At 38.4% G+C, this 20,498-nt stretch overlaps 1 protein-coding gene and 1 pseudogene across 2 annotated transcripts in view; one reads left to right on the top strand and one right to left on the bottom strand.

The window, feature by feature from the left end:
- Positions 1 to 20,498, top strand: part of LOC309857350 (ligand of Numb protein X 2-like) — a gene marked incomplete at its 5' end in the record, with an annotated part of 436,750 nt that overhangs the window by 378,756 nt on the left and 37,496 nt on the right. The window lies entirely within an intron of this gene.
- Positions 320 to 19,863, bottom strand: LOC309857349 (mitochondrial import receptor subunit TOM20 homolog pseudogene; annotated as a pseudogene). The gene is made up of 2 exons: positions 19,731 to 19,863; positions 320 to 931 (listed from the first exon to the last, which is right to left on the bottom strand). The product of its transcript is annotated as a mitochondrial import receptor subunit TOM20 homolog pseudogene (transcript).

Here is a 20,498-nt window from a genome sequence, read left to right on the forward strand (position 1 = left end):
AAGAATGTGCATTCTTCTCCTATACTTTTTCGGCCTATCTTTCAAAACTAAGCACTGAGTATTTTTAACCTAAGTAATGTGATGTTATATGTACACTTTAATTGCACGTTTTAGGAATAAAATCCATGATATTTTGGTAACTCAGTGTATTTATAAAATGAAAAGCTTTCTACCAAAATACACTTTTCACTGGGAAAAATAAATAAAACAGACAAATGGATCTACACAAAGTAAAAATTTACTTTGGTAGATTTCAGTGTAGGACAGTCTGTAACAAGCCTATTTGCCCTTTTCCCCCCAGAGCTGCTCATCTTCCAACTTAAGATTTTAAAAATATTTTTAATTGAGATTATGTTGACATGTTCTCATTCCACATCATCTTCAGCCAAGCTCTGAGCACTTACAATTCTCTGACTAATTGTTGGAAGCTTGGTCAGAAGCATCTGGAACACTGGTGGTGGGAGAGTCCGCTGTAACCCTTGCAGCAACTGCTGTGGCTGTCCACACACAGCAACTGCATTAGTCAGATGGTCTACACCTTTCTCATACTCGCCTTGGGCTAGCAACTCTTCCCCAAGTTGTATTTCTTCAAGGAAGAATCTCTGAACAGCTTCAACATCTTTAAGGTCAGGTAACTTGCAAAATCCGGCTCTCTCCTTGGCAAGCATTTGTTTCTTTCTTCGTTCTCGAAGCCTGTTCTCGAAGTTGGGGTCACTCGGCCTCTTGCGGTCGAAGTAGATGCAGTACCCGCCGACGAGAGCCCCGCAGACGCCGGCGGCGACGGCGCTGTTCCGGCCACCACCTTCCCACGGCCCAGACGCAGGAGCGAGCGCGGCGGCGGCGGGGCCGGCGAAGGAGCTGTGGGCCCGGAAGCCGCCGACCACGCCGCTGCGAACGGACGCTCGCCGCGGGAGACGCAGAAAGCTGCTCTCTGTGTTTTAAGTGATTTTTCTGTAAAGTCCGTTCTTTGTTGTGTGGGCACTGAAGTCTCTGTTCTGGTGCCTTAGCAGTCAGCCAATGATTGATGGGAGGTTGAACTAAGAAGTCTCTCAACCTTTGCTGAGGGGCTTGGTATATTTGTCGGGGCGTCCCTTAGTGCTCCACCGGGCAGTTCACAACCGTCCCTTGGCCTTAGCCTTCACTTTCTGCTTGCACAGAGTCTCAAAGTCAGCCAGAAATGAGAGCTCAGAGCCTTCTCAAGCCTTTCATGGTCATGCACTAAGCTCTTTGCATGTACATGAGCCTCTAGAATCCCAGGAATATGTGGAAGTTTTTCAGGGTTCCATGTGGACACCTTAATTCTTCAATTTTCCCTTTAATTTGTGTTTGTTTGATCAGCCTCTCATTAGCCCCAAGCGTTAAAGTTCCCTCCAACAGCTTCAGTGCTAACTAATTGCCACTGATTTTCTTTCGTAAGTGCTCCAAAGTAACACTGTTTGCACAGAGGCAGCTCTTGAGTCATGAAATAAAATGCCTTCAAAATGGAATCGTTTGGTGAGATGCTAGATAGGCAAATATTGACAGTTCTTTAGGTATGGACATTTCAGGGAATTCTAAACCTACCCTAATCCTATATGTATTGATAGGCTGCTAGTTTATCCAGCTACCAGAGTGGTGAGGCTCTTTGTTTTCATTGCTACTCCAGAACCTAATAGGGGAATGGGATTAAGAGAAAAATGAGATAACTAACTGAAGTCAATTTGCAGAGTTTGGAAAAAGATGATTCTGACAGTTTTGCCATTGTTGCTATTGCTTTTACTCCACCATTCCAAACATTAAGCTCTACTTTTTAAAAGACAAATACCATATGATTCCACTTATATGTAGAATTTAAACAACAAAATGAATAAACAAACAAAAAGCAGAATCAGACCTATAAATACAAAAAACAAACTGATGGTGGCCAGAAGGGAAGGGCTGGGGGTGGGGCGGGGATGAACAAACCGTGAAGGAGCGTGCGAAATACAGGCTTCCGGTTATGGAATGAATAAGTCATGGGAATAAAAGATACAGTGTAGGGAATATAATCAATGATATTGTAATAGCAATGTATGGGGACAGATAGTAGCTATACTTGTGGTATGGAAATCATAATGTATACAGTTGTTGAATTTCTATACTATTTTCACCTGAAACTAATGTAATGTGTATCCACTATAGTGAAATTAAAAAAAATAAATAAAAAGCAATTCAAATAGTAGAAATAGAACAAAAAAGTGTTGTAAATAAGGTTTCTACCCTAAACACCTCGACCCTGGATCCCAAACAGAATATTTTTTTAAAGATTGTGTATTTATTTATTAGAGAGAGACAGCAAGAGAGTTAACACAAGCAGGGGGAACGAGAGAGAGAGAGAAGCAGAGAAGCAAGCTTCCTGCTGAGCAGGGAGCCCAATGCAGAGTTTGATCCCAGGCCCCGGTACATGACCTAAGCCGAAGGCAGATGCTTAACGACTAAGCCACCCAGGTACTCCCAGAATATTAACTAGTGTTAACAGTTACTGTGTGTCTTTCATAAATACATGCCTAGAGAAGCATGTATATAGAGAGACAAAAGATCTGTATTTCCTTTTATACATATAGAAATATACTGTATTCTCTATTATTCACCATTTTTTTAAACTTGGTAATTTACCTTAGATGTTGCTACATAGAGCTATTTCAGTTTGTTATTGTGGTTGTTGGTATTGTAAGATGAATAGGGCATTATTTACACATTCTCTAGTAACAGACACTTGGATTGGTCTACTATTTTGTTATTTCAAACAATGATGGGATGAACACCATGGCATTTACATCTCTTTGACCACGTGTGCTATTACTGAAGGATAAGTTCCTAACTATGAAATGTAAGGTGTGTTTGTTTTCAGATATTGATGGATGTTGGAAAATTGCCTTCAATGATGTTTCATCAGTTTATACTTCTGTTTGTGGTAAAGGAGAATGCTGTTTCTCCTCATTGCCACATTGGATTATCAAGTATGTTTTGCCAATTTCAAAGATGAAAATTTCTCCTTATTGTTTTAATTTTCTTCTCTTATAATACCTTCTCATATATTTCATATATTCATATGTTTGTGAGTCTTCTTCGCTTCACACACAGCATCTCTTTTCATATCCTTCTCTCATTTTTTTTATTGAGTTTTAATTTGTAATGCTCTTTGTGAGTTAGAGTCGTTGGACTTTTGGTCTGTTTTACATATTACAAATATTCTTTTCTCTAGCTGATTATTGGTCACATGGTGTGGTTTACAGAACTTTTTTCTTTGTTAATTTTTTTTTAAGTAGTCAGATTTTCCAGTCTTTCTTCTCCATTTATAAAAATTTCATCTCTTATTTCTTCCAGGAACCTATTGTTCCATTTAGTTATTTATTTGGGTGGCTTATTGTTTGTGAGTGCTAACCAGTTGTCTCTGCATCATTCCTCTCTGATTTAAAACGCCACTCTTCTTAGGTACTAAATTCCTTTATGTAGAGAGAATATTTCTGGACTCTCTATTCTTTTCCATTGATTTCTTTGCCAATTTGTCCTTTCTGTAGTGCCAACATTTTTTTTTAATTAAAGTTTTATTCATTTGACACACAGAGATCACAAGTAGGCAGAGAGAGAGAGAAGGAAGCAGGCTCCCCGCTCAGCAGAGAGCCCGATGTAGGGCCCGATCCCAGGACCCTGGGATCATGACCTGAGCCAAAGGCAGAGGCCTCAACCCACTGAGCCACCTAGGCGCCCCTGTAGTGCCAACATTTTAATGGGTATTTTTCCATATGACCTTTAGAATCAGCTTGTCTATTTCTATTTCCCTGTTGAGGAAAAATTTACATTGTTACTTTTGTTAAAATTACATTAAAACGGGTGCCTGGGTGGCTCAGTGGTTTAAAGCCTCTGCCTTCGGCTCAGGTCATGATCCCAGGGTCCTGGGATCAAGCTGGGCATCTGGATCTCTGCTCAGCCGGGAGCCTGCTTCCCTTCCTCTCTCTCTGCCTGCTTCTCTGCCTCATTGTGATCTCTGTCAAATAAATAAATAAATAAATCTTTTTAAAAAATGACATTAAAACAGGAATCTCAGATTTTTGCACCTATCAGTCAGAATCTTGCGGAAAGCTTGCTAAAACATAGTTGGTGGGGCCTCACCTTCAGAGTTTCTAATTCACTGAGTCTGAGTTGAGGCTTGGGATTTGTGTATCCTAAAATTCAAAGGGTGATGTTGATGCTACAGGTCTGGGACAACTCTACTTTCGTGAAGTAAAAATGTATTCATTTTAAGAGAGTTGTTATCCTTCCAATATTCATTCTAACAGCAAGGTATGTTATTCCATTTATGTTCTATTTTCTTAGTAGAGTTTCAGTGTTTTCTTTATATTGATACAACTTATTGTTTTAAATTTATTCCTCTGCAGTTTCTTTTTGTTGCATTGTAATAAAGGTTACTTTAGGGGCACCTGGGTGGCTCAGTGGGTTAAAGCCTCTGCCTTTGGCTCAGGTCATGATCCCAGGGTCCTGGGATCAAGCTGGGCATCTGGCTCTCTGCTCAGCGGGGAGCCTGCTTGGCTTCTTCTCTTCTCTGCCTGCCTCTCTGCCTACTTGTGATGTCTGTCAAATAAATAAATAAAATCTTTAAAAAAAAAAGAGTACTAGAAACATAAAGTTTAAATAAATAAAGGTTAGTATATAATTATTATTTAATAATTATTTGGCAATTTGTGAATTATTATTTTAAATATTTATGGTTAGCAAGTCTTCCTTGTTCAACTTATTACAATGAAAGTGGGAATAATATTAGGTTACTTTCTGAGAATTTGGAGGACATATTAGGGAAAGAGAGGAAGGTGAGCTTTAAAAAAAAAAAAAGATTTTATTTATTTATTTGACAGACAGAAATCACCAATAGGCAGAGAGGCAAGCAAAGAGAGAGGGGGAAGTAGGCTCCCTGCTGAGCAGAGAGCCCAATGTGGGGCTCGATCCCAGGACCCTGGGATCATGACCTGAGCTGAAGGCAGAGGCTTTAACCCACTGAGCCACCCAGGCGCCCCAAGGAAGGTGAGCTTTGATAAGAAAATGTTACTAAAACTTTTTCCACTCGTGGCTTTCCTTCATGTGATTCTAGGGCTGGAAAAATTAGTTGGAATAATTAGTTTTTCGAAAGTATAGAAAAAGCTCTGAAAATCCGCAGGCTTCACTAACATGTATGAGGAATCACTAATATCAAAGATGGGTTACATTCAGATAGCTTGAATTTTGGTTATATATGTAAATTAGAAGCCAAAGGACATTCCTAGGAAGGGTGAAAGTGTAAATTGCAAGGGCAAAGGGTGAAGGGATGAATGAAGACTAACGAACAGATACTTTAACTTTTATAGAAAGTAAGCACCTTTCCGGACCATAGCATATGCCCCTATGTTTTATTGCCTAGACTGAGGATATCTGAAGACTACTTTTAAGATCTGCAAGATAAATTTTAAAAATTCAGCCTAAATATTTCTGCAAATAGTATAATCCAAATTCGTATTTCCCAATCAGCCTAGTATCTTTTTCCCTCTCCTTCTATTGGTAAAAAAGAAAAAGAAAAAGAATTGGAGAACACATGATCTCCATCCTGTTCTCCAATCATAGGAACATACTATGCTATAGGTGAGAATTGTTTTATTTACTGTGGTATGCAGAATACAAGTCCCCCAAAGATGCCTATGTTCTGATCTCCAGAACCTGTGAGTATGTTACATTACACAGCAAAGGGGAATTAAGGTTACAGATAGGGTCAAAGTTGCTAATCAGCTAACCTTAAGAGGGAGAGTATTCTAGATTATACAGGTGGGGCCAGTGTAATTACAGGGGTTCTTTAAGGTTTTATTTATTTACTTAACAGACAGAAATCACAAGTAGGCAGAGAGGCAGATCGAGAGAGAGGGAAGCAAGCTCCCTACTGAGCAGAAAGCCCGATGCGGGCCTCGATCCCAGGACCCTGAGATCATGACCTGAGCTGAAGGAAGAGGCTTTAAACCACTGAGCCACCCAGGCGCCCAATTACAGGGGTTCTTAAAAGAGCAAGAGGAGTGCAGGAAAGAAGGTGAAATATATTTCATGTGATAAAGACTCATTCTGCTCTTGTGGCTTTAAAAATGGAGGAAAGGAACCATAAGCCAAGGAAGATGTGCCATCTCAAGAATCTGGAAAAGGAAGGTTCCCCCAAAGAGCCCATAGAAAGGAATGCAGCTGTCCCCAGCCTTAACTCAGTGAGACCTATACAAGGTTACTTGACCCTATACAACAACAAGGTAATAAAAAGCATTGTTTTAAAGCATGAATTTATGGTAATTTGGTAACAAATTGGAAATTAATGCAATTATTAAACTATTATGACAGAGTACTCACAAATACTGATGCTACCTCTTTTTTTCTTAAATTGTTAGCATTTGTCCAAATATCTAAAAGGTTAACTTTTTTTCCCCCAATTAACAGCAAATTTTTGGAAGTTGGATATCTCAGAGTTCATTTAGGGCAATACTTATCCGGAAATCTGGTCTATCTGCAAAGTGACTAAGGACCTCATTGGCATATCACCCTGGAAAACAGCTGAGTCAGAATTAAGATTAAGAGCATTGGAGTTGGAGGCTCAGAGACCTAAAACTTCTGCTAGGACTGAATATGTGACATTGGATAAGTTATTTACTCTCTCCTCTTTTTCCTTATACTCGAACTTAAATCATAAGGTTATGGTGAGGATTACCTGAGAGGATATATGTATAGCACTTAGCATGGTTCTAGCCCATAGGCAAAAAAAAACACCATAAAATGAAGACACAGATTCTCAAAAAAAAAAAAAAATTCATAGTGCCTTTCATCATAAAAGCAAAAAAATCTAAACGACTCAACTGTTCCCAAAGGCATAAATACAGCAATTGACATTCATAATGGCATTCCTAAATGATCAAGTATAAGGTTTTTTAACAATTCTTTTAAAGATCTTTAAAATATGTGACTTTTGGTCTTTAAAGTGGCAAGATTTTTGTACCTCAAAAATTTATGCATGTGGAATTTACATCAAGAGTGTCATATGAACAAAACATTTTATAAGGTATATTTTTACTAGGACTCAAACTTTAGCTCCTCCACTTTTTGTTCATCTGTAACATATGAAACACTTCATCTTACTTAGCCTAAGTTTTCTTCTATAAAATTTGGATAATAGGAGAGGTACTTGGTAATGTGGTTGGGAAGATTAGCGATAGTACATTTGAATCACCCCCTTGAATATACCTATAAGTGATTGTTCAATAAGTGGTGGTTATTCGTCATTGTTACTTTGTGATCCTCTAAAACTGCATTGACTAAAGTCAGTAGTAACCTAATTATGAAATACTCTGGGTATTTCTCTTCCTTTATTATAGTTTGTCTTACACTGGATACTACTGAACCTCTTAAAATTCTCTCCTTTCGGGACGCCTGGGTGGCTCAGTTGGTTAAGCAGCTGCCTTCGGCTCAGGTCATGATCCCAGCATCCTGGGATCGAGTCCCACATGGGCTCCTTGCTCAGCGGGGAGCCTGCTTCTCCCTCTGCCTCTGCCTGCCATTCTGTGTGCCTGTGCTCGCTCTCTCCCCTTCTCTCTCTCTGATAAATAAATAAAATCTTTAAAAAAAAAAATTCTCTCCTTTCTCCTTTTCTGGTGGTGTTCTTAGCCTTTTTTTAACCCCTAGTTTGGTTATTTATTTATTTATTTATTTGACAGACAGAGATCACAACTAGGCAGAGAGGCAGGCAGGGAGAGAGGAAGGAAATCGGGCTCTCCGCTGAGCAGAGAGCCCAATGCGGGGCTCGATCCCAGGACCCTGGGATCATGACCTGATCTGAAGGCAGAGGCTTTAACCCACTGAGCCACCCAGGCGCCCCTTTTGCTTATTCTTCTTCCTTTGCCCAAACCTTAAATATTGGTGTTTCCCAATTTCTATACCTTTTTAAATTTTTCTTTTTCCCATGCACATTGTTTATGAGTATGATAATGCTTCTTATACTAGCTGAAACCTTTTCCCTGAGCACCAGTTGTATTGCTCAGAGCCCTCTTTCTTTTTTAAAGTGAGAGACAGGAATGCATTTTCTTTACGAGTTTGCTTCATTTATAGCCTTAAGTATTTATATGGTATGTGGGTATGCATTTGTATTGTGACTTTAACCCAAAAACATTAATTAGGTGGGTCTTTTCCAAATCTTTAATCTCTACTAATCTACTAATGGTTGAAAAATGATACATGTAACTGTGATGGACATGTCTTTAGAATTAGTTAAACACATTTGCAAGTTTCTGAACCATTTACTTATTTTTCTGGGCACTACTTTATATCCTTTGTTCCTTTGCTTCTTTCTTTCCTCCATCCTTCCTTCCTCCTCCCTTCTTCCGTCCGCCCCTCCCTTCCTCCCTTTCTTTCTTTTTTTAAATTTCAAGTTAGGTAACATAGAATGTGGCTCTGCTTTCAAGAACAGAATCCAGTTATTCATCAGCTGCATACAACACCGAGTTCACATTCAAACCAGTGTCCTCCATAATGTCCATCACCCATCTAGCCCATTTTCCCACCCACCTCCCCTTCAGCAACTGTCAGCTTCTTGTCTACATTAAAGAGTCTCTTGTGGTTTGTCTCCCTCTGTTTTTTATTTTATTTTATTTTTCCTTCCCTTCCTCTTTGTTTATCAGTTTTTCTTAAATTGCACATATGAGTGAAATCACATAGTATTGGTCCTTCTCTGACTAACTTATTTCACATAATGCCCTCTAGTCCCATCCATATCATTGCAAGTGGCAAGATTTCATTCATTCCGATGATACCAAGTAGTATTCGATTGTACATATACCACATCTTCTTTATCCATTCATCTGTTAATGGACATCTGGGCTCTTTCCATAATTTGGCTATTATTGATAGTACTGCTATAAACTTGGGGTGCATGTGCCCCTTCTAATCAGAATTTTTGTATCCTTTGGATAAATAACTAATAATACAATTGCTGGGTCATAGGGTAGCTCTCATTTTAACTTTCTGAGGAAAATCCATACTGTTTTCCAGAGTGGATGCACCAATTTGCCTTTTAACTAACAGTACAAGAAGGTTCCCCTTTCTCTGCACCCTCACAAACACCTGTTGTTTCTGAGTTGGTAATTTTAACCATTCTGACAGGTGTGAAGTAGTATCTCATTTTGGTTTTGATTTGTATTTCCCTGATGATGCGAGATGTTGAACCTCTTTTCATGTGTCTGTTAGCCATCTGAAGGACTTTTTTGGACAAGGTTCTATTCAAGTCTTCTGCCCATTTCTTAACTGGATTATTTGTTTTTTGGGGTGTTGAGTTTGGTAAGTTCTTTATAGATTTTGGATACTAGCCCATTATCTGATATGTCATTTGCAAAAACCTTCTCCCATTCCATCGGTTGCCTTTTGGTTTTGTTGATTGTTTCCTTCAGTGTGCAAAAGCTTTTGTCTTGATGAGATCCTGATAGTTCATCTTTGTTTTGTTTCCCTTGCCTCCGGTGATATGTCTACTAAGAAATTTCTATGGCTGAGGTCAAAGAGGTTGCCACCTGTGTTCTTCTCTAGAATATTGATGGTTTCCTGTGTCACAGTTAGGTCTTTCATCCATTTTTAACTTATTTTTGTGTGTGGTGTAAGAAAGTAGTCTGGTGCCATTCTTCTGCATGTCACTGTCCAGTTTTTTCCAACACCATTTTTTGAAGATAGTGTCTTTTCTCCATTGGATATTATTTCCTGCTTTGTTGAAGATTAGTTGACCTTACACTTGTGGGTCCATTTCTGGTTTCTCTTTTCTGTTCCTTTGATCTATATGTCTGTTCTGTGCCAATACCATACTGTCTTAATGACTGCAGATTCGTAATAGAGCTTAAAGTCCAGAATTGTGATGCCTCCAGCGTTTTTTGTTTTTTTTTTCCTACATCACTTTAGTTATTTAGAGTTTTGTCTGGTTCCATACAAATTTTATAGTTGTTCGTTCTAGCTCTGTGAAAAATGCTGGTGTTATTTTTGATAGGGATTGCATTGAATATGTAGATTGCTTTGGGTGGAATAGACCATTTAACAATAGTATTTTTTCTTCCAATCCATGACATGGAATGTTGTTCCATTCCTTTGTGCCTTCTTCAGTTTCTTTTATATGTGTTCTCTAGTTTTACAGTACAGAACTTTTATTTCTCTGGTTAGGTTTATTTCTAGGTATCTTATGGTCTTTGATGTAATTGTAAATGGGATTGATTCCTTGATCTCTTTTTCTGCTGTTTTATTATAATTGGTGTATAGAAATGCAGCAGATTTCTGAATGTCCATTTTGTATCCTGTGACTTTGCTGAATTCATATATCAGTTCTAGCAATTTGTTGGTGGAATCTTTCAGGTTTTCTACATAAAGTATCATGTTGTCTGAGAAGAGTGAAAGTTTGACTTCTTCTGTGCTAATTTGGATGTTTTTTATTTATTTTTTGTTGTTGTTGTTGTCTGATTGCTGAGGCTAGGATTTTTAGGACTGTGTTGAACAATAACAGTAAGAGTGGACATCCCTATCATGTTCCTGACCTTAGGGGTAAAGCTCTCAGTTTTCCCCATTGAAGATCATATTAGCTCTTAGTCTTTTGTATACAGCCTTTATGATGTTGAGGTATGTTCTTCTATCCCTACATTCTTGAGGGTTTTTTTCGAGGAGGATGCTGTATTTTTTTCAAATGCTTTTCTGCGTCTGTTGAGAGGATCATATGATTCTTATCCTTTTATTAATGTGGTGTATCGTGTTGATTGACCTGCGGAAACTGTAGCCCAGGAATAAATTGCACTTGATCTTGGTGAATAATCCTTTTAGTTTACTGTTGAAATTGATTGGGTAGAATCTTGTTGAGAATTTTTGCACATGATCATTGGCCATATTGGTCTGTAATTCTTTTTAATGAGGTGTTTGTCTGGTTTTGCAATCAAGGTGATGCTGGCCTCATAGAATGAGTTTGGAAGTTTTCCATCCTTTTCTACTTTTTTAAACAGCTTCAGAGGAATAGGTATTAATTCTTCTTTAAATGTTTGGTAGAATTCCACTGGGAAGTCATCCAGCCCTGGACCTTGTGTTTTGGGTTATTTTTGATGATTGATTTAATTTCTTTGCTGGTTATGGGTCTGTTCAGTTTTTCTATTCCTTCCTATTTCCGTTTTGGTAGTTTATATATTTCCAGGAACTTACCCTTTTCTCCCAGATTTTTGGCATATAATTGCTTATAAGATTCTCCTGTAATTATTTGAATTTCTTCATTGCTGGTTGTGGGCTCTCCTGTTTCATTTGTGATTTTATTTATTAGTGTCCTTTCTCTTTTCTTTTTGGTAAGTCTGGCCTAGGGATTTAACAATTGTGTTAATTCTTTCAAAAAACCAGCTCCTACTTTCATTGATGTGTCCTACTTTTTTTTTTTTTTTTACTTGTGTATCATTTATTTCTGCTCTAATCATAGTTATTTCCCTTCTTCTGCTGATTCTGGGCTTTATTTGCTGTTATTTTTCCTGCTTTTTTTAGGTGTAAGTTAAGGTTGTGTATTTGAGACTTTTCTTCTTGAGAAAGGCTTATATTGCTATAAAATTCCTTATAACTGCATTTGCTGCATCCCAAAAGTTTTGGACTATTGTGTTTTCATTTTCTTTTGCTTCCAATTTTTTTTAAAATTTCTTTAATTTCCTGCTTAACCCATTCATTCTTTAGTAGGATGTTCTTTTACCTCCATGTATTTGTGGTCCTTCTAAATTTTTTCTTGTGGTTGACTTCAAGTTTCCTAGCACTGTGGTCTGAAAATATGTATGGTATGATCTCAGTCTTCTTGTGCTTGGTGAGGCCTGAATTGTGATCCAGTATGTGATCTCTTCTGGAGAATGTTCCATGTGCACTCAAAAAGAATATGTACTCTGCTGCTTTAGGATGAAATGCTCTGAATATGTCCCTTATGTCCATCTGGTCCTGTGTGTCATTCAGTCATTATTTCCTTGTTGATCTTCTTAAGATGATCTGTCCATTGGTGTGAGTGAGGTGTCAAAGGCCCCTCCTACTCTCATATTATTATCACTGAGTTCCTTTAAGATTGTTACTAATTGATTTATATATTTGGCTGCTCCCAAGTTGGAGGTATAAATATTTGTAACTGTTAGAGCTTGTTGGATAGACCCCTTTATTATAATACAGTACTCTTCTTCATCTCTTACTATAGTCTTTGGTTTAAAATATAGTTTTTCTGATGTAAGTATGGCTATTCCAGCTTTCTTTTGATGTCCACTAGCATGATTCATTAGCACAGTGTCCATTAGCCTGGTCCTCCACCCCCTCACTTTCAGTCTGGAGGTGTCATTTGGTCTAAAATGAGTCTCTTGTAAGCAGCATCTTGCTGATTATTTTTTTCTTTTTTAATCCATTCTTAAGCCGTGTGTATTTTGATTAGAGCATTGAGCCTATTTACATTCAGAGTAATTATTGATAGATATGAATTTAGTGCCATTGTATTACTTGTAAAATCGCTGTTCCTGTAGATTGTCTGTGTTCCTTTTAAAAATGGTTTAAAAAGTTCCTGTGACTTTTGGTATCTATTTCCTGCTCTAAGAATCCCTTTTAGTATTACTTGCAGAGCTGGTTTAGTGTTCATGAACTCCTTTAGTTTTTGCTTATCTTGATAAGAAAAGAAAACCTGGTCCTATTTCCACCAGAACTGAAGCTGATGCTTTAGAGCACTCTGTGATTAGTAGACCTGGTACATGTGGGGCAGCGTATGTTGTTCTGAGGGAGAGGCCACCTGTGCTGGTTCACAGTCAGACCTGCCTTAGGAAACATGCCCCTGCTGGGTGCACAAGGGCAGGGTTTGGTGTAAGGGACTCCAGCCTCCCCTGGAGGTTCTGTTTCTCTCTTAAGTCCAACCATGGTGGGGGGGGGGGAAGGGAATGTGTGGAAGATCCTATCACCCCACCCTCTCAACCTGGGGGAAAACTCACAGCTGCTACTGTTTAGGAGGCCCTGATAAAAAAGTAAACAACTTCTTCTCCTGTGTTCCAAGCTTTCATCCTATCACTGCACCTCAACTTCCCTGTGCCTGGCCATCTGCACACCCTATGCCACAGTTATGTGTTTTATCTTTGTCCCATGGCTGGTATTGAAAACTCCAAATCTTAAAGGACCCATCAAGGTGTGGACCTGCTTCTCTCCCTAGGAGGAGAGGCTTGCAGCTTGCCCAGCACCATTCTGTCCCATAAAGGCAGTCACACGGAGTGGAGTCTGTTGGGCCCCACAGTGGAAAGCTGTGACCAGCATATCTGCCCTCTACACATGCTTCTGTCCCCTGCTGCTAAACAGCCACTCAGTGGCTCCTAGGGGGCCTTTTGTCCTCAGAAAAGCAAAATCCCTCTTCCACATGTACTCCAGGAGGGGGACTGATTTCTCTCAGTGTCATTCAGGGGATCCCCTCCCCCCAGCATATTGCAGGAACCCTATATGCTGTTCTTTCTCCTGCCCTCTCCCTCTCTCCCTGGCTTCACTCTAAAAAAATGGCTCCCTCCCTTTCCCAGCACCACAGCTTTTCTCTCCCCTAGTTCATAGCTCCAAACCTCACATCTGCCACTTTCTCTCCCTCCAGTTATGCAGATTATTTTCTTAATCCTCAAATCTATTTCCTAGTTGTTCAAAATGATTTGATGTTGAGCTCCTCTGTTTGAGGGATAAAGCAAACCAAGAGTCCCCCTGCTACTCTTCCAATTTTATCTTTCTTCTCAGTGACCTCTTCTAATTGAGCATATTTAAAAGTGCACATAATCATTTTCTGCATACTTTTTCCCCACTCTGTACCGATGTTGATGCTACTGTTAATTCACTTGTTCAATCATTAATTAAACATATATTGAATGCCTACTATGTCCTAGGCCCTGAGGGTACAGTAGTGAAGTAAACTAACAAATATTTACCCCTCAGGGAACACATCTGTAGTGGAAAAGACAAAGCAAATAAATATGTTGTGTGTCTGATATAAATTCTGTGGGGAAAAATAGAGGAGGGAAGAGGACCAAGGAGAGCCAAGATGCGGATAGGGTTATAATTCTAAGTGGGATGCTCAGGGAAGCCATCACTATACAGTTACCATTTGAGCAAAGATCTGAGGAGGTGAGGGAGCAAGCCATGGGGACATTTGGGGAATATTTTCCCAGGATGAAGGAACAGCAGTTGTCCATTTTGAAGCAAGAGTATGTCTCGCATTTTGGGAAAACTGAGGTAGGAGCAATAGGAGAGAGGTCAGAGAGAGAGAGTTTATAGGCAACCATGGTTGTGTTGTCCTACCTATTTTCTTAAAAATTGGTAACTATCCTTCACTACTTAATCTTTTTCCTTTTTTTCTTTCCTCTTTAACTCTGGCAAGTCACCAAGTTTTAGTGATCCTAACCCTCTTCAGTTCAGACCTTTATCATTGGTCACCCAATTGATCTACTGCTAGCTGCACACTTGATATTCAGCACCCATTCAAGAGCTATTTTTCAAACACTGTCTGTATTGCAGGGCTGCACTAGGTATTGTAGATACACAGGCCTTCAAGCTTGCCCTTAGAAAATTCACAGTATCTGGAGAGAAAATCAACAGGCAGTTGGTCACGTGACAGTGAAGTAAGTTCTTTGAGAAGGGAAGTACAAGCAGACTAAGTACCACATGGTAGATGGGTAGCTCCAATTTATGAGGGTTAGTGCAAGCTTTCCAACATAAATTATCTTTCTGTTAAGCTCTAAAAGATAAGTTGAAGAGTTAGACCTTCAAAATGAAAAGAACGAATTTCCAAGCAAAGGGACCACTTGTACAAATGCCCAGAAAAGAGAACCGAATGTGGTTTAGTGTTACCAGATAGAGGACAGAAGAGGATGACTCAAAATCAAGCTGGAGAAATACAAAGGAGCCAGATCATGTATGATCTCTAGAGGCCCTTTTAGGGTGTTTGGTTAATCCATCTGTTACCAACATCATCAGTTTCAAACTTGAATATAATACATAGTTTATCTCCAAGAACTGAAACCCACCAATGACTCCTTACTGGCTTTATGCTGAATTCAAACTGTAACAGGCACACGTGAGGTTCTTTAATCTGCCTTTGCCTCTTCAGCCTCAGGTCCCACAGGCCCCACTCTTACTTTATACACCAGCAGTGCGGGACAGCTTATAATTACATGCCAGGAGGGAGAAGTCTCCAGGACCTACCAAATGCTTGGAATGCTCTTTGGCCCTTCCCATTCTCGTGAAATCATATTTATCTTTCAAAAATAATCTCAGAGGTCATCCCTTTTATTAAAAAATATTTATTTATTTGAGTTAGAGTGAGTGAGCCTGAGCAGAAGGGGCAGAAGAAGAGGGAAAGAAAAACTCAAGCAGACTCTTCACTTAGTGCAGAGTCTGACACAGGACTCCATCCATCAACCCCAAGACCATGAGCTGACGTGCAAACAGGAGGTCGGTATCCAACTGACTGTGCCATCCAGGTGCCCCTCAGAAGTCATCTTCTATACGAATCTTCCCCAGAAAATTCAAAGGAAGTTAATCTTTACTCTTCCATGCTACCACCCCACTTCTGTGTGATCTTTTCATTGCAATAGCCTTCATCTGTAACAGGTTGTTTACATATTAAACTTCTCCACTGGTTTGAGCTCTTTGAGGGTCTTTGGGTTTGGTTTTGTCTGTGTATCCTTAGCCTGACAGTTAGCCACACTTAATAAGGCTCGGTTAATTTACACTAAAGAACAATGAGAATTATCTATAGGAAAGAATGAACACTAATTTATAGCTCATTTAAGTCACACAATTGTGATAGAGCTCAGCACATCTTAGCAAAAAAATCACAGACTTTTTTTAATTCTTAAATTCAGTTTAGTTAGCATATACTGTATTACTATTTTTAGGAGTAGAATTTAGTGATTCATCAGTTGCATATAGCACCCAGTGCTCATTATATCAGGTTATGTCCTTAATTCCAATCACCCAATTACCCCTTCCCCCGACCAACCTCCCATCAAGCAACCTTCAGTTTCTTTTCTAGAGTTCAGCCTTTCTTATGGTTTGCCTCCTTCTCCATTTTCATTTTGTTTTATTTTTCCTTCACTTCCCTTATGTTAATCTGTTTTGTTTCTTAGATTGCACATATGAGTGAAATCATACAGTATTTGTCTTTCTCTGACTTACTTCACTTAGGATAATACTCTGTAGTTCCATCCATTGCAAAAGGCAAGATTTCATTCTTTTTGATGGCTGAGTGATATTCCATATAACACATGCACACACACACATAACAAATCTTTATCCATTCATCTGTTGATGGACATCTGGGCTCTTTCCATATTCTGGCTATTGTAGGTATGGCTGCTACAAACACTGGGGTGCAGGTGCTCCTTCAAACCACCATGTTTGTATCCTTTGGTTAAATACCTAGTAGTGCAATTTCTGGGTCATAGGGTAACTCTCTTTTTAAATTTTTGAGGAACCTCTATACTGTTTTCCGGATTAGCTCTACCAGTTTGCATTCCCACCCACACTGGAAGAAGGTTCCCTTTTCTCTGCATCCTCATCAATATTTGTTGTTTCCTAAGTTGTTTATTTTAGCTATTCTGACTGGTGTGAGGTGGTATCTGGTGGTGGTCTGGATTTGTATTTCCCCGTTGGTGAGAAATGAGCATTTTTCATGTGTCTGCTGGCCATTTGTATGTCTTCTTTGGAGAAACATTCATGTCTTCTGCCCATTTCTTGACTGGAATTTTTGTTTGTTGGGTTTGAGTTTGGTAGGTTCTTTATAGATTTTGGATACTAGCCCTTTATTTGATATGTCATTTGCAAATACCTTCTTCCATAACATAGATTGCCTTTTAGTTTTGTTGACTATATCCTTTGCCATGCAAAAGCTTTTTATCTTGATGAAGTCCCAGTAGTTCATTTTTGCTTTTGTTTCTCTTGCCTTTGGAGATGTGTCAATCATCCAGAGTTTTGTCTTCTCTTAGTCTTTCAGTTCTCTCATCTGCTAAATGAGGATGATAATACCTATACCCTAAAATTTCAGTGGTGATGAGATTTGGAACATACATGACATAAACTAGAAACTTAGATGTTCATGACCGGTGAGATTTTTATGAGTTGGACAAAATGTTATTTTATCCCTTTCAGACCTATAATCACTGTGATCACATTATTATAGATTGTCCCATTCAACAGTAATAGGAGTCTAGGTATTATGGATTCTGAGCATCTGACTTATGAAGACATAACTAAAGCTGTCTTTGTACTGTGCTCATGCTGTGTTCCTCTGGAGAGGAGGGCTTATTCCTTGAGCCTCCATGTTGCCTTTATGCCAGTGGCCATTATCCATGACAAATGGAAGACAGTTTCCCAGCCTCCAAACAAGGAACCTAGAAAATATTTTCTTATAAAAACTGTGCTATGAATTCTATTAATTCATTATTAAGGTTTCCCCCCCAAAGCTATTTTATTTTTAACATAAACAGTTGTGCATTTGTAAACATACAAATGTATTCACCATATTTTTATTGAAAATTGGTCTTTTTATCAAGGGGATCCAGACTAGTTTATCATCCTCCACATGTTGGTCTTTATTCTGAGCTAGCATTACGAAGACTGAAACTTCCGTCGGTCTGTTCCATGTCCACAGCAAAAGATTCTGTACCCAGAGGACTTGTAATGAAGTAGTATTACATTGTTGCTTAAAAACTTTGTATGGATTGAGGAAGAACTTTTCTCATATTATTTATATGTAGTTTGGGGGAAAGATGAAAAACAATAAAAATGGTAGAAGGGTAAAGGACTTTCAATTAGAGTGCTGGGTAATTTTCAAAAAGATTCATGTTCACTTCCCCTTTTTCATAATTTGCTTGATTTTAGAAGGTATGACTTTTAGAAAATAGGTCTATCTTTGAGATTGATGGTTGCTGTAAATTTTTAAAATTGTAGTAATTCAGATGTATTTCATGTTAATGAAATTGGTAAGAATAGTCTAAGGCAGCATTCTTAATATATACCTATATAGAAACATCTTTTCTTAACTGTTCTTAGTAAAAAAATGAATTAAAAGTAGAGAGGTACAGATTTGAAATATGTTCATGTTGGGATGTGGTGCAATGCTTATAATATCTCCTACAAATATTATTTATGTGAAAATGTGTTGTGGAGCTCAAATGGAAAGCTCTGCAAATTGGAAAATTTAATATTTCAAAACTATTTGTGTTAAGGACATCTGAGAGGAAATGATGAGACCTGGATCCTAGACTTTTTATCACTGACTATGACCTCTGGCAAGTCAACCTTTTAGCTCTGTTTTCTCTTCTTAAAAATGAAGGCAAGGTCTAGCAGAGTACTAAGTTTCCTTCCAGCTGTAAATTTCTGTTATTGTTACTAAATCTTGATATGAGAAATTAGTCATGCTATACATAAAATTGTTTTACTCAAGAATTATTAACAGCATGAAATTTAATATTATAAATTGGTCTTTTAAAAAATAAAAATTTGAGGTTTTTTTTTCCTAAATATTTGTTGTTTTATACACTATATTTCTTTACCAGACTTACTCTTTCTGAGAAAGAAAAGAAAATATTCTTCTCCTCTTTTTTTTTTTTTTTTTTGAAAATATTCTTCTTAGGTAAATCTCTTACTCTTCATATTTCCTGTTGCCTCTCCCTCTGCCTACCTCCCCCCCACCGCAAGCACCTTTCCCACGCATACACACTGAAAGTAATCCTGACAACCACACAACCCACAGAGTAATAGCAGAGGTACCCTGACAAATTCCAGGCACTACTCTCTGCAGTAGAAATAGACCAATACTTGGCAACTGTGTTGTGAAAATATAATTCAGAGGAAGTAAATACATGCACAATTGTCTCAAATAGTATGATTTATAGCCTTGCACAGTTTAGGGGAGAAATGGCATTTCTTCACTTACACACACACACACATTTTAAACCTTTTTTCTCTATTCTCTGTAAAAAAATAATGAACAAATTAGTTTCACATCTACAAATATTAGTTTTGGGTACAGATACATAGTTTACATACACTTAGCTTTTTCACCATGTTTAGCTTTCAGAAGATTATCACTCTTGAATAAAACCAATTTAGTGGGCAGTAAGTGACCAAAAGTGCCCTTAGGCACTTAGCCCATAGGGCTCAAGTCTTAGCCTTCTAGTCTGTTGTAGCAGTCCAGAGACTGCAAGGGCTAATCCAGTTTACAGAGTCAAGATCCAGAAATAATAATCCATCAGACTTGCATTTCATTAATTATGAATTAGGAGTTTTGGAATTATGGTGAAGCCAGGACTTGGACCTGAGCTCTCCTAGTTGCCACCTATCACCTGACCTTGAGAAACATAATTGCTATGGCACACTCCAAAGAAAAGTCTTTGATAGTCAAGTCAGACAAATACTGAGAGGAACCAGAAAAGCTTTAAAGATGAGAAAGTATTAAATCAGAAAAATTCTACTTAGGTTGGAGTAGCATTTCTTGGAGAAAGTGCTTGTGGATTCTCCAAATGTCTTTAATCCATAGTTCATTTATTTTGTAACATGTACCTTCAAGTTGCAATAGGAATGTACCCATTTACTAGTAAATAGTTTGGTTATTTGAGATGATGTTTCACATCTCTTGTTCTGGTGGGTGTTTGTCCTTGCTGTGGTTTGGTACATTATAGGGATCATGAGGATACTTTCATTTTTTCCTTTAATTTCTGGTTTATTAATTCTCTCATCAAAAATCTGCACAATCACCACAGATGAAGTCACTGCCAAGTGTTTCTCCTTCTGTTGTTGAATCTCCAGTTCACTTTTTGCCAGCACCATATTGGCTTTTTAGTCCCCCTGACTTTCTTCATTCTGCTCTTGCATTACTTTCACTGTTTTCGTGAGGTCTTTTTCTTCTCATACATCCTCTGTCTTGCAACTCAATTTTTGGGTTCATTTTTCTTTGCATTATCCAAGTAATCCTAAGTCATACCAAAGTCAGTTGTCTTGGCACCACTGAAATGGGTTTTGAATCCAAATACAAAGATGACATCTCTTGTGGTCTCATACATTTTGGCTAGTTTTTCCCAAACTTTTGTCTCCTGTTCTGCTGCCTTTCTGGAGTGAAGAACATCAATGACCATTTGTTTCCACTGAGATAGTCTGATGGTGTGAACTTCCTGGTCCAGATAGTTATTGTGTCATTCATGATAGTTAAACAATCTTCAAGAGCCAAGGAGGAAACCAAGATTATTTCTTCAAAGAGTTAAATCATGGACTGATATTATTCCTTGAGCTTGTTTCCTAGTGTCTCAGGACCCAGCCTCCTGTTTTGTTAGCATTTTGAGTAGAGAAGTTATACACTATACACTATAAGAAAGTGTACACCCAGAGAGGTAAGCAGAATAGTGAAATTGTGGCAAAAGGGCCATTTATATTTCTTACAGGACATAAAATCCAGAAGTTAAAATCTA

The sequence above is a fragment of the Mustela nivalis genome (genome assembly GCF_964662115.1).
Source record: "Mustela nivalis genome assembly, contig: HAP1_SCAFFOLD_632, whole genome shotgun sequence".
NCBI lineage: Eukaryota > Metazoa > Chordata > Mammalia > Carnivora > Mustelidae > Mustela > Mustela nivalis.